The sequence below is a fragment of the Vidua macroura genome, chromosome 5 (assembly GCF_024509145.1).
Source record: "Vidua macroura isolate BioBank_ID:100142 chromosome 5, ASM2450914v1, whole genome shotgun sequence".
NCBI classification, from domain to species: domain Eukaryota; kingdom Metazoa; phylum Chordata; class Aves; order Passeriformes; family Viduidae; genus Vidua; species Vidua macroura.
In genome coordinates, this window is record NC_071575.1 from 13,868,066 (window position 1) to 13,879,015 (window position 10,950).

General features: G+C 36.5%; 1 long non-coding RNA gene across 1 annotated transcript; it reads right to left on the reverse strand.

Moving 5' to 3' along the window:
- Positions 1-4,293: 4,293 nt before the first annotated feature.
- On the reverse strand, positions 4,294-10,903 carry LOC128807598 (uncharacterized). Its single transcript, XR_008437208.1, has 3 exons — positions 10,417-10,903; positions 6,527-6,571; positions 4,294-4,331 (listed from the first exon to the last, which is right to left on the reverse strand). It is a non-coding gene; the product is annotated as an uncharacterized LOC128807598 (long non-coding RNA).
- Positions 10,904-10,950: the final 47 nt, after the last annotated feature.

A 10,950-nucleotide genomic window follows, 5' to 3' on the forward strand; every position in this document is an offset into this window, starting at 1 on the left:
GCTAATATGAGTCTAGTTAAGTGACTCTTGATGAGTCATTCAAGTTACTACTAAAATTATCTAAAGTCATTTTGATGCTCATTTCTGCACAAGATTACCATTAAAGTCATAGAAATAATGCTACTAGATAAGCCAGTGGTCCCGTTGTTTCCAGAAGCACTTGTAAAAAAGAAACTCCTTCAAAGGATGTTACAAGAAGCCTTAATGTGACAAGTTCTAGAACTGTCTGCCCATGTGGGATTTTTTTTTTAATTACAGGAAATCCATTATTTGTACATCAAATGCCCACACTTGATTTCAGTTGTCCCAAGTTTCTACTTCTATATCCATATAGTAAAACATAGCATCAGAGATAGATGTGAGAATGCTGAGAACATAAAATTTAATTTTGCTTGAACTTTTATAAGACATCCACATTTAACTTACTAACTAAAATTTTTTCAGAAATACAGATCTAGATATAATTTGAGTAGTATGGTTTTCAATTATGACAATGAAAAATACAGAAAAATACAGGACTGATTTATTTCTTAGTAGGAAGTGAGGAGGGGAAAAGAATTACCAAATATTGAAGGCTTTTATGTGTGACAAGACACAAAATAAACAGTATTTCTACCTACATCCATTTAATCTCTCTTAGGAGTCTTCTACTCCCTTAAAAAATGCGTGCTGAAAATACTACTCCACATACTAGCACAAATATAATCAGCATACACTATCAAATAAATATTTTATCCAGCACCAATAAAGAGTAAGTACAGCATTGTTACCAAATTTTAAGAAGTCACCAAGACTATACAATAGGAGATGAGGCCAGAGACTGCACACACAATCAATAATCAGCTTGGCTAAAATTCTTAGTGGGGAGAATTAACATAACCGACTTATACTAAGGTATACAGCTGACCAAAATGAGGCACAGGAGAAAGAGAATAACCATTTGATCACTTCTGCCATTTTCTGTCCAGAATTCAGCCTCCCATGCTCTGCAATATCTTTACAGCATCCACTAAACTTCTTGGAAGATCTCCTAGAGGGCAATGGAGACCATTAACTCTGACCATCCATCCCAGTAAAGGTGTTTTCATAGACAATCCTATACCATCCTGTATGTTTTTCTATAGTGGAATAACTGATACACAATATTATATTTCAAGAGAGTCCCTGAATATGTTTCAAGACTTAGAACCTGTATGAAGGAAAAAAACTTGTACATCTTTTACAAGGTCATTCAAGTTATTCAGTGAAGCTGTTTGAAACTGAAGAGCGATGGAAGCATCAAAACAAGTGAAATGTAAACAAAATCCAAATGAAATACTAGAAATATAAATCAATTAGCAGCTTCCTGGCTTTTGGTTTGGGTCCTTTGTTTTTGTGGTTTTGTTGTTGTTATTACTGCTGTCTGTTGGATTACAGTCAAATACAATAAAAGGTGAAGCAATCTTTGAGCAGACCAGCCCTTCCACATAACAGAACAGTCATAACTGCCCTTCTACTAGCAATGGTTATGGCTCACACAGCTTCCTTGCTGCCAAGGTAACCTTATGACTGTAGAAATAGGCAGGCATAAAGGGAAGAAAGGAAGAGCAGAAAGGGAACTGGGAAACACAGAATTCTTTAAAAGCAAGCATTCAGCTATGTCTCTCTCTGCCCTTAATAAAAATTCATTGCCCCTTCAGCATACCCAGGAAGAGTCACCCATTCCCTGGCACGACCCTCTATACCTACCCTCACGTTGGCTCCACACATTGCCTTACATGTTTCTGAGCACATTCTCTTCCACACTCTCACTCAATCACACCCTCTTTTTCCTCTAGTACTCTTCCACTTTTACAGCACAAATATATTACTCACAAAGCTGCAGTTTCAAGTTATGTTAGATGTGGATGTTACTAAGTAAGAATGATGAATGTCAGTGTGTTAAGAAGTTTTTCTTGTGGCTGCAGAAAGAAAATATGAAGTGGAGTGTGCATTAGTTAGCAGCCAATGAAGTAGAGCTGTCCAATGGTTCACATGAGAGGTCAAGCATGAAAGAACGTCTTGTCTGAGCTTTTATTATACCACATTGAACAGGTGCTCCAGAGTTCTTATGATGAAATAACATTATTTAAGTAGCTGGATTCATAAAGTATTACTCAAAAGGAAAATATATTAAAGTATAGTTTCTTTATATTATTTTACATTTAATATTGGGTTTAGTATTTAAAGTCTATTCACTAAGAAAGGCAATGAGGTAATACACTGTACATCAAGCTGAAGCTCATAATGTGGCAAATGCTTGATAGCTATAGACATGAAAGATCTCTTCAAATATCTCCCAAGACAGAAAAGTTATGGTTGCATCTGTAGAAGTTTACAATCCTTAACATAAGCACAAATTTTACAGTATCTTTAGAAATTAATGTACTGAAGCAGTTTCTCTGAATGAATCAAAATCATTGTAACAGGAAAAACAGTGAAAGAACCAATCTTACCTTAAATTAAACTAACATTTCTGTATAATGCACACACAGAGTATTTTAAAACCGTTGAGAATGGGTAGTGCCAGCATCAATTTTAAATTTGTATAGTAAAGTACTTGTACTACATGTTCATTCTTTGTTATTTAGACTATTATATAAGAGGCCTGTACATTGAGTTCAGCTGGGGACAAAGTGATTGGCAGACATTACTTCGTAGTTAAAAGGGACTGCTCCAGTGTTACTGAATGAGGAAAGCATGCCACTGGAGTCAACACAAAACAATTCATATGTAATTATTACTAATTTTCCAAGGTCTAGAATGAAATGGTTTTATGATCTCTAATACTAGGGCAACACCACGTCAAACTAACAACACTCTTACCCAGCATAATACCAGTTCCGTAACTGGATCTATTCAGGTCCCTTTCACATACATGAAAGGCCCAAAAGACTTTACAGATCTTTGACAAAGTCCATCTGGCAGCAGTCTAGATATAAATACTACATAAAACTGATACAGAGAGGATAACAATTCCCAAGGTAAAAGAAAAGATAAAAGGAAAAATCTTTGAGGTAATCAGAGAAAATCAGAAAAGGAAAGAGATAAAAGGTCACCATTTATATTACAGAATTTTAATTCATGTGTTCAGTTTTTATTTATTTTAGTGGACTTTGGTGCCACTTACAATGCATCTCTAGAAATTATCTGCACTTTTGGTCCTACTATCAGGGGAAAACCAGTACCCATTTGTGTTGAAGGACCCATTGGTGGAAGGATGGAATTTGTTGAGGTAGTTATTTAATGTAATAGGACAACAAATGAAGCAATTCAGCAAAGGTAGAATATTTTTAAAAAGCAGACTTCTGACAAGGCTATAACCTGAAGAGGCATTGTCTATCAATACTAGCAACAGGCAGACTAGAGAAATCCTAAAATGATAACAAAACTTTTCTCTTCTTCCTGAGAAACACTTATTACCAGAATAGAAAACATTTTTATTCTATGAAGGAATCCAAAACAGCTGGATTTCATCCCAAATCCAGGAAATAGGGAACTTTAATAAAACAATGGACAGATCAACTCTTACTGTAGTTCAGCTTTACAAGCAGTAACAATAGAAAAGGTATTAATTTACAGCATACTTACAGTAAATACCACTGCCATCAATATTTTAACATTTGTTACCTAGACAATAGTAAAATCTGAACCTCATTACACTGAAAGACGTGAAGCTGTTAACACACAGCTCAATGACAAGTTGAATTACAGAATCAAATACCCCCAGTCTTTGATTTGAAATTGTCCACATTTATTGTTTCTCAGGACAAAGTTCAGTAACCATTTACTCAGCTTCTACTGGAAACAAACAGTAGTTATAAAGTAGTAACTAAAGCCTGATATACTAACTTTGGGGAAACTGCAGGAGGGAAACTTGATTTTATTCTGTGTAACCATATTTTTTGTATAAGTGCATTTTTTTTCTTATATCTTCCTCAAATTTGGGAGATTGAAATTACTATTAAGAAAAACTATATCATTGGTGAATGCTTCTCAAGACCACCTACACACAAATAGTGGACTACTCTCATACTAGTTGTATGAGAGGAAAAATATTTACAAAAAGGAACAAGTTTCAATACAGAGTTATCAAAATACACAATGTAAATAATTTAAATACATTTAAATATTTAAATAATTCATGTGGATTGTCCAATAAAGAAAAGCACTCAGAGCACTTGTCAGAGTAACACCTAGAAGTCCTCTGCTTGGTTTTTCCTAATTTGGAGCTTACTGGGTCTCAATGCTCCAACCATCCAACCATTCTGATGATCTATCTCACAGGTCCTGGAAAGTTTTCTGGATACAATCTGTCAAGACAAATACAATTCTTCAGTAATTTTTTTTTTCAGGGGGAATTTGAAGCTGGCTAGCTCTAATAACATACTCATGTTTGAATCCATCCCCCATACCAATACCATTTTATTGTGGCCATTGACAGAAAACATGTTTCACCTGCTCAGAACTTGAGCAACAGAACCCAAAGCATATGGAAATCACTAGGCTAAAATCCAGAGCCATCATAGTGATTTCCTACTGCTACCAACACGTACATATATATGCAAATCTTCCATTTGCCCACAGACTCTCCTTGCACGATTTTCTGTGTGCAAAAACAAACCATGCACACATCTGTGCCTTTGACCTCAGCAGAGCCCTCAGGCACAGCTTAAATGCTACCTTCTGCTGGCCTCTTAACACCAGGAGGTTCAACTCTTAAATTGCAAACAGCTCTGCTGCATATATTTAGTAACAGTAGCCAAACCACAGTCTGAAACAAAAGCACTGAAATATAAGTGATAATACCAGGCCCCACTGTAATTTGGCTCCAAAGCCAGTAACGCATTCAGTCATCAAATATTCCCGTAGAAACAGAGCAATGATCAGCTTGCATGTCTGGATGCTTTCAAGTAGCCCATAATCAATCTTAAGAGTCTTGTAATGGGTCATAAAGATGATAATGACTAACTATGATTAAAATTTTGTGTGTTGCCTATTATAAATCTGCCCCACCCATACTGTTTTATATATCTAACAGTATTTTGGAGTATTTTTCAACCTAAATGATTCTATAATTTTATCATATACGCTTTTTTAAATGTAGCTTCCAACAAGAAATGTTAAGCCTGACTAAATGTATAAGGGTCAAGAACCAGCATTTTGGAATTGAGTCTTGAGATGGAAACAGTGGATAGGAGCACAAAGGGTTTTTTATTGCCTTCTCTGCCACCACACCTTTGCAGTAATCACTTTTTCCATTTACCTTTGAAATTCAACCAGATAAAAGAGCAAAATTTAGTAAGTGTTTACTGTTAATGTGGAATTACCTTTAGTAATTATCTAAAGTATTTCTTCAGCTCACAGGTACACAAAATAACTTCCACTGCTACTTAGCACATTCCCTCATAAAACATAGCTTGGTCAAGCCCTCAGTGTTTCTGCCACAAATTACGTTTTTCTACAGTCAAAAAAGATGTGCATTGTCATTCAAACTCTTCTGCTAGATTTATGTAGAGCCATAGCAGAAATAGACAGGGTCAAATAGTCAGTAATAAATAAATAACCTGTTCTATGAGACTTGAGTGCCAAGTCTAGCCAAGAAGACTTTTGTTAGATTAGGAAAGAAGATTGCATAAATTACATTCTATTCTTCCAGTTTTGATGCACCTGATAATAATACAGCTACCCTTTTATTATTAACCTGGCTTCCAACAAGTAGGTTCTGCCAGAAAGAGCTGCATGGTTTTGGTGTAAGGCCACTATAAACTCTTTCCCTCAGCCCATTGCTGGAAAACATACTGCACAGATTTAGCCAAACAGAACATGTGTCCATCTCTTGGCAACTCAGTTCATGGTCCAATTTCCTCTGTACATTAAACTAGGACACCGGAGCAGCTGGTATTTATTACAGGCTTGCTGCTGCTCTGAGAGTGATAACATCTTAACCACAGGTAGACCTCCAAAACTATTTGGGAATTTTCACAGCTTTGAATAAGTGAAGTCCTATCTTTGCAAAAAGCCAAACTCCTCAAAAGCTAAACATATTTTACCCCTTTTTATTCAGGAAATTGAATGAGGATCAACAAAGAACCCCATACTATTACAATCTTCATGGAGCCACACTTCTAATTTTCTTTGCACATAGATCAGGATTTCATAGCAATCACTGGAAGGCATAACTTTATCACTGAACAAGCCTAGTAAGCCATATAGTCTCTCCAAACTACATCTACTTGCACTATAAGTAGTCTACCACCAGAATTAAATCAAAACTTGAATTTAAAAAGTGTTATGGCAACGAATTTATAACTAAGGAGGATAAAATACTAAGGACTCAATTGTGAAATGGACCCTTCATGGGAGGAATATTTATGACTTTAAAACGAAACAACAGGAGATACAATTAACAAAGCTTTATGGCCTTAGGAGCTTAACCCCAAATTTAAAATCACATAGTCTCACAGAAAATCTGAAATACCTAACAATGATCTTAATTACTACTTACTTATTCCACGGAATTTGGACAAATCCTTCAGATTTTAGATTGTCTCTATGATAAAGATAAAAGAATTTTGTATTAGTTTAAAAATATCTTCTTCAGATACTTTGAATGAAGTTGAATATTGTCAATATAACTTTATCACAGAAGCCCAATAATATACGCTAAACAGTTATGTAAAGTAGTACCTTTTTTATTTTGATAAAAGTTCAATTTTAAGCAAATCCAAACCAACCACAATTCACTTAACACAAAAAAACCCACAAAATAGAACCCACAGTTCTCTAAATACATAAAAAATAAACATGTTCAGATGTCTACATTCAAATGAATATAAGTCCATTTAATAGATTCCCCCTTCCAATTAAATGGAGACTATTATTCATCCCCATTCACAAGCATTTGATACTAATCCCTATCTTTACTGGCAGGGTCACTTTTACCAGACATCAAAGCACTGCTAACTATACTTTTTGATAAAAATCAAGATTATAAAGCTGGACTGGCAGACAGTAATAGCGTAATTGCATACACTTCATACCTCTTTTTCAACAACAATAAACCAAAGGAAAAAGAAATTGTTGGCAGCTGTAGAAGTGGTCTAGATTCACCTGAAAATTAGGGAGCCCTGTGGATGGTGAATGCAACTCCTATTATAGCGAGCATGTATGTGTATTCTATTCAATGTGCAGCTGACAACAGTCAGGTGACAATCTGGCTCTAAGGGAAAAGATAATGCAGGACTTATTTCATAAAAGCTTCTTTATGTAGCAGCATGATTTAGAAAGATGTGTTACATTTTTCAAAGTTCTTCCTGTTCAGTGTTTACCAGAAGAGAGTGCATGTATGAATTGGCAAGCCTTTTGCATATTTTTTGGCACTTAAAATATTTTAAGACTAATGCTGGCATTTTCATAACAGCTAAATCATTAAAAAGATAATATTTTAAGTCTGCAGGGAAGCTAGCTTGGCACAGTTCTCGCTTGCTTACCTAAAGTAATTTTTTTCCTGCCAAATATATAAAATCTCAGAAGAATCACTACTCCCTCCTATTGTATCTTGGTGGAGTAAATCAACTTAAATAAGAACCCAATGAATACTTATATTTTCTGTAAACCAGATGTTCGTATATTCAAATATGCTCAAGATTTTTTTTTCTATGTTTGGGAAAGCTGCTAACCAGTCTGGCTGTCAGGCTAACCTTTCCAACCTCAACACAGTTACTGCAGCTTCTGCTGAAATTATGACTAGGCTGCAGCTACAGGCAGCCTTTCACCTGGCCACAGAGCAGCTGAATGAGGACCTACTGTTCCAAAAGCCCATGCTATGCAGCACTAGAGGGATGCATTCTTAAGACGCTGATCACTCCTGAACTTCAGGATTTTTTGTGCTGATTTAGCTGTTGAATAACAAAAAAACCAAAAAAGTTATAAATGTGGCAGAGCAAATGATCACCTAGAATAATAATTAAAGACACTGGTTTCCCTAATATAAAGTCATTAATTGGTTGTGCTATTTGAAGAGGTGACAAAAAATCTTAGGTATCCATTCCTCTCCAGAGCAAATATTAAGAAGAGGATTAAAAGTACCTCCAAAGCAAATATTTCTTTTTTATTAACCATAATAAACTAAGAGTGGCAAAGAAAGTCACATAAAACTTGCCAGAACGTAGTTATTGAACACTGCAGTTTCTAATCTCAGCAATAAATGTAGGTCAAGGGAACTGGAAAATCTAATTACTCTGTAAATTTTTAAACCTGTTTCTTTCTTCTCAAGGAAAAGAAAATTGTTCCTTTGCATTTAAGCAGACTTCCCTTCAAAGTGCAACTACAGCTAGGTTAGAAATATTTTTTGCCTGAATGTAGAGGTTTTTGAACGTCCTTCTTTGCACCCTGGGTTGTATACTCAGCTCTGGTTCACACTTGTACTCAAGGTATCACCACTTACTCCACAATTATTAGAGCTAAAACACAAAATCCAGACACTCATCAGAAAAAAAGCAGACAAAAAAACCCCATAATTGAATAAAACAGATCTTTGGTACCACACTGCAGCAGCTCCTTTCAGCAATATATCCCATTTGATACCCACTATTCATACACTGCATTAAGAAATTATAAAGCAATGCATCGTTACAAAACTATTATGAATATAAGTATCTGATAGCATTGTAAATATCGATTATTCCCTGATTATATGACTTTTTCGCATAGTTGATGTTGATTTCAGTGTATACACAGACCATATTACTTAGATTTACAAGAAAAAAGAAACAATTGAAACAAATAGAAAATCTTTGAAGATTCAAGCCTCCTGATGACTCTAAAAACCAAGGATTGTTTAAGGATCACATTTCCAAACAAAAGAAAATAGTAATTTCAGCCACTTAAGATGAATTCACAGCACAATAAATCTCAGTTTCCCTCTCTCAAAACAAAAATCAAAAACAAACAAACAAAAAGATTAGAAGCTGTAACTACAGCCAGCCACTGACTGGCCCGTCTCACAGAGCTCTGTCTTCCAGCCCGTACCTCTGCAATATGTGACAAGAATCTAGCTGAGTTTCACAACAGATAGATTTGTGTGTTGCGTTCTGATTTGACAGTCAAATGTTTTGTTTGTTTTTGGGGGGTGGGAGGGGTGAGCTGTACAGAAGTGGAAAACCTGGCCTAAGGTCATCTGATCTTTGGACAGTGCTCTCATTAAGTATAAATCCTATTTTTGAACTTCCTCCAATTCCACGAGAGGTGAAGCCTCCCAAACAAATAAAACAAAAAACAACAACAAAAAGTTAATTCAGACAGATCCATGTGGAAGACTAAAAATGGGTTTGTACTGAAAGCTAAACCCTGAAACAGTAGCTCAAGGAACCACCCAAACTAAAATGAGTTCTACCTCAGTCTGTTTTAAAAAGCAAAAGAACGACAAGATGTTTTTTGCTTTATGCATTTGATGAATGGCATCTACCCAGTTTATAGACATGTAACATGTGTCTTTTAAACTACATGAGAATTCAGCAGACTACACCACACTCCCTGCTCTGTATCATGGACGAATTTATGAATACAAGCATCAAAAGCATTCCGCAGCATTCTCAAAGCCTTCCAGTATTAACTTGGTAACCTTTGAACTACAAATTTCAACCACTAATTAGGTATTGGTCCTTCCCTCATATTTAAAAAAAAAAAAAAAAAACCCTCATAAGAATTTATTCTGACTGGAGATCCATTAAATTGCTAAAATCATATGTAGCATAAGGCCTGACTGGTAATAAGCAGCAATAAATGAGACCCGGATCTGTACTGAATGAGGAGAAAAGGAAGAAATCTTATCTGACAGTCCATTTGCTAAGCAGCAAAAGTGGCAAATTGGCAGAAGCCTTCTTAAACACATATGTTTATACAAGTAACTAATGTGGAAAAGCAAATTAAATATGGAGTTTCTTAATCTCTGGGTGTTTGACTTTACAGCTTTGGCAAAATAATATAACTCATTACAATTGTGTTTTCCTTCCTTCAGCTTTCATGGTTCTGAAGCGTGGCGTTGCACTCATTCATTGCACTTAGTTCATATTCTGAAGAAGGTACAAATTTCACTAAGGACCAGAGCAACCAGTGATGACAATCCAATCTTTCAATGCATGCCATAAAGAGCATATAAAAAGCCTGACTTGTTACAGATCAACAAAACTGTTGAAAAATAATATTAGGATGAAAAAATAGGTGTTATGGAACAGCAATAAACAAGTAGAATAGAATTTTAAACCACATTGGTCCACCCTAGAAGCGCGAGAGAGCCCACTAAACAGCAAAAAGGTTCAGATGAAGGAAAAAGTATATGGAACAGCTGAGATGGGAAATTTTTACAGTCACACCACTGCAACAAGGACACACTACCTTCTGTCTGCCAGCACGGCTAAGCAATCTTCATGCACAAGCACTGAATGCATTGAGGACTGCTTGCAGATGACAGCAATCCGGGGGCATTGAAAGGAGTAGCATTTTCTTGTTTTGCTTTTGGATGGGTTTTTGAGTTGTTTGGGGTATTTTTATGACAACAGCCCAATGATAATAAAAGTATGGAGCTAGTAGACTTCTTCCTAGCCTACTGGCAGCACTGGGGAGGCCTTTTGTCTATCCTGAGCTCGCAAATAATGTAATACAAACGAAACAAGACCAGCCTGAGCTGCCCGCACCCCAGCATGCATAGAGCATGTTTTCCAAACACAAGTTACTTCCAAAAGGGGCTAACTTACACTGCCAAAGCTACACTCTTGTTACGGCACTCGAGCCATGTGCATACCCCATGGACCGCGCAGGGAAAGCCGCCGGGCTCGGTGCCACGGCGGCTGCCGGCGCAGACCGCAGCCCCTCTGCGCCCCGCAGCCGCCCCGGGCACCGGCCCAGCGGCCCCCGAGCGGCGCCTGCGCC